The sequence below is a fragment of the Schistocerca serialis genome, chromosome 10, assembly GCF_023864345.2.
Source record: "Schistocerca serialis cubense isolate TAMUIC-IGC-003099 chromosome 10, iqSchSeri2.2, whole genome shotgun sequence".
Taxonomy (NCBI): domain Eukaryota; kingdom Metazoa; phylum Arthropoda; class Insecta; order Orthoptera; family Acrididae; genus Schistocerca; species Schistocerca serialis.
Genome location: NC_064647.1, coordinates 77,390,276 through 77,394,447, shown reverse-complemented (window position 1 = coordinate 77,394,447; position 4,172 = coordinate 77,390,276). Strand labels below are relative to the sequence as shown.

The 4,172-nt window shown below is 41.7% G+C and overlaps 1 pseudogene; it reads right to left on the bottom strand.

Annotated features, from left to right (window-relative positions):
• Window positions 1-732: 732 nt before the first annotated feature.
• LOC126425558 (5S ribosomal RNA) lies at window positions 733-850 on the bottom strand (annotated as a pseudogene).
• Window positions 851-4,172: the final 3,322 nt, after the last annotated feature.

Sequence of the window (4,172 nt, the reverse complement as noted above, 5' to 3'; positions counted from 1 at the left end):
TAAAAAATAAATTTCGTTAATTGTTGTTAACCTTCACTAACAATATCCTTTTTAAATACGTCCTGAAGTATTAGAAACGTCCAGAACCTGATGATATCTTTTAGCACAATCTGAGCAAAATGGTTCTAACGGCTCCGAGCACTGTGGGACTTAACTTCTAAGGTCATCAGTCCCCTAGAACTTAGAACTACTTAAACCTAACTAACCTAAGGACATCACACACATCCATGCCCGAGGCAGGACTCGAACCTGCGACAGTAGCGGTCGCGTGGTTCCAGACTGTAGCGCCTAGAACCGCTCGGCCATCCCGGCCGGCACAATCTGAGCAGTACGAACACATTGTCCACAATATGTAACCAGAGAGGAGGGGTCTTTTATGACCAACAAAATTAAAAAAAAAATAGAGATTTCGTTAATTATCGTAAAGATTTATCCACAACAAACTTTTTAAAGAAACATATGTGTGTAAGAAGGGCCCTGAAAATATGAATACGACATTTGTTGCAAATAAAACCAAACTAAACTCCGTCCGAGCAGGTCTTGGCAGGCCTAATGATACCGACCGGCCATCGTGTCATCCTCGGCCCACAGGCGTCACTGGGTGCGGATATGCAGGGGCGTGCGGTCAGTACACCGCTATCCTAGTTGTATGTCAGTTTTCGAAACCGGAGTCGCTACTTCGCAATGAAGTAGCTCCTCAACTTGCCTCACAAGGGCTCAGTGCACACCGCTTATCAACGGCGCTCGGCAGACCGGATGGTCACCCATCCAAGTGCTAGCCCAGCCTGACAGCGCTTCACTTCGGTGATCTGACGGGAACCGGTGTTACCACTGCAGCTAGGCCGTTGGCTTTGTTGCAGAAAGACACATTTATTACTAAGGCTCAATTTTTTGGGTTACTTGTAACTGTAAAATACAAAATAATTACGGAAATTCATGTAAGGAATCACTACAAACAGTAAATAATTAAGTTTCAAAATTTTAAAATGTATTAAGTGCATGACTAGACAGCAATATTTTCAAAAGGTGGGCAGAAAATACCCTCCTGCCCTTCGTACTGTGAGGGTTAATGGCCCAATCCCAAACAAGGTAGACGCTCACAAAAATAGCCCTATTACCGACTCATCAGTTTAGTAACTCACAGTTGCAAAATACTAACAACAGTTGTTCAGTGAAGAATGGCTCTGAGCACTATGGGACTTAACATCTGAGGTCATCAGTCCCCTAGAACTTAGAACTACTTAAACCTAACTAACCTAAGGACATCACACACATGGAACGACATATAGAAACTGAGCTGGCAGAAGATAGGATTTGATTCCACGGAAATGACTATACAATGGTACACTAAAGAGGAAGAAACCCTCATTCATGATGTCTGTTGATTTGGAAAACAAGTTTCCACGACATTAACAGGCTTTGCTTCAGTCAAGAGGCCATACCTTGTGGTCCTGTTAGATGGTATTCGTGCTTGCAGAATGCTCTCACAGTCACCGTTTGGTAAGTGCTTAAACCTCTCTGTTTCCTCACTATGTCCTGCTCCAAAATTGCTTTCTGTTAACAGGTAGTCGTTGCGTCCTGAGCATCTGCTGGGCTATACCTTCCTAGCACTTCACGTTGCTTATTGGCAAGTGCTACGTTATTTATCTTTCCATTGGTAACAACCAAATTCTTGTGCAGATTCCGTATTTGCTTCCAATACAGACTCTCTAAATGACAAGAACAACCAGGAAAATAACAGCTTAGACCTGCAGAACCGTGTTAACAGAAAAGTAGAAGAAGTGAGGTAGGCTGCCACGCAACACCGTACCGAGACGACCCTGCATTTATTACCAAACTGCCCCCTCCCTTTCAGCAACTTTTCTACGCAGATGAAGTAAATGCTATAAATTGGTGAAGTAAACAAAAGTAAATCAGATATCAGTCCGAAGGTATGTGGGAAGTGACACGCTATTGCCTTCCTCTGACCCTTAGACGGTCTATCTAGACGTTACAGGGCGACCTACGATTCCATGCAGCTTCTGAACTATGGTGCAACTCGGCATTTTGGCGTCAACAAACATTTACAGATGTGAAGGAAGTGATAAGTTACAGATGAAAATCCTAGACTCGATCGGGGATCGCACCAGAGGACTTTGGATTTGTAGTCTCGCACTTTTAACTAGCATTATTGGCAAATGTTAAATTAACTATGTTGTTGAAAACTATTGTAGCTAGTACATTGAAAATGACATTACAGTAAACAGCTTAAAAACTGCATACCCCATTGTTTATAACTGCTTCCGTATATCGGTTTAATTACGATATACAATAGAGAGGGAATTTTTTTTGCTCCTCATAAAGTGTTAATTATTCATTAGAAATGAAAGAAAGCTTCCGTATATCGGTTTAATTACGATATACAGTAGAGAGGGAATTTTATTTGCTCCTCATAAAGTGTTAATTATTCTTTAGAAATGAAAGAAAGAAGACTACAATTCATATTTGAATACCGCTTTCCAGAAATTTTACTTTGTACTTCCTTCATTTGAGCACTGCTATCATACTGATTATTTCACTGAAGTTATAACCAAATACGCAATACATTAGCTATAAAAGCTCTTGAGTTTTCAGCCAGATGACAGCGTGGAGATACTGCAAGTTTCATCGAGAATCATTCTCATTATCTTGTCGTGAAGCCGGTGAGTGTTGCATTGCTCGAAACGTCGCAACATCCTAACATTTCCTACCGACTCGAAACCCGAGATCTTTTCATCAATAGTGCACTCACATGTACTGCATATGTAAGGCCTACCTCCAGTGGTCTTACCAAACCAGATGCTTTAGCGATGCAGCCGCAGACAAACTGCATAGCATACGTTTGTTTACACGGGCGGTTCAGTATACATGAACAGATTACAGCTGTCTGTAGCCGCAACGACTAACGTCTCCGATAATATTATTGATCAGTTTGAGAAATCTGATTCTCTAATTATATTTTATTTACACAGCAGATTGTCCTAGCCATGACTTGGTGACAGAAAAACTAGTGGCTGGAGGGGACATACCCTCCGCAAACTCTTTGTTCGTTTCTGGACTGTCACGTCTCGCTCCAGCTCTCAATGGAGAGAGATCGATAACAACCGGAAACCTTCGGTCAAATATACAGGGTAGCCATAACACAGACCGATTATAATTTTAAAAATATCATAAATTGGAAACTACAAGAGCATCGCTTTTTATTGTATGCACCAGGATTTCGTTGTACGACCCACTCCTCGCTCGCAGAACATCAAGATAATGCTGTACTACGACCAAGTGCAAAATCCGTTATTCTGATTGCTTCACAGATTCGTGCACAATGGTTAGCGAGGTCATTGCTGTGCAGTACGCGTGATCCTTAACGTTAACCAACAGGAAGAAGTCTAGTGGCGTGGTATCAGTAGAGAGCGGGGCCCTTACTGCAGGACCATCATCACTTTCAGAAAAATGTCATTCAGCACGTCCTGCAAAGTTCAATCTCCTGTGTGATGGTGTGCCAACGTGCTGGAAGATGGTGGACGGCAACTCTTTGGCCTGTGGTGGCAGGAACGGTTCAAGCACGACCAGGTAAACATTTACCGATATGGTTTTCTCTGCGACGAAAAATGGACCTATCACTCTATCGTGCATTAAGTCACAGCAAACATTAACCCTTAAAAGGAAGTACGTCCACAGGACGAACAAGCACATTCATTTTGTTAAACTGGCAATAATGTTTGCATTGGCGTGAACACCTATGCAGCTTCATAAAAGTTCTTTGTCAGCCCAGTGTTGTGAGTCTTTGTTGATGGCGACAGTTATATGTGAAGTAATAGTTGTTTTCTCATACGTCATGGTATCTGTGAAACACGTATTTCCTGTAATGCAAGATCTGTTGCGTGTCAGTTACACGGTATTTTAAAAAAATGATACTTTTACTACTGGTAAATAGAACCAGATGCAGCTAATTTCCTTTTCTTGTAGAAATTCTTTTATGGTACAATGCTTAGCGCTTCTACAGTATACTGTAAAGGTGGGAAAAATGGAGCAGGTTCCATCTACGTCACTAAAAGGAAGACGAACCGAAATATTGAGAGGGGATTATTCAAATTTTGAACAGAAATTTGCTAGGATGTGAGAACTAGTGGACAGAGAAGAAACATATGTAGAGG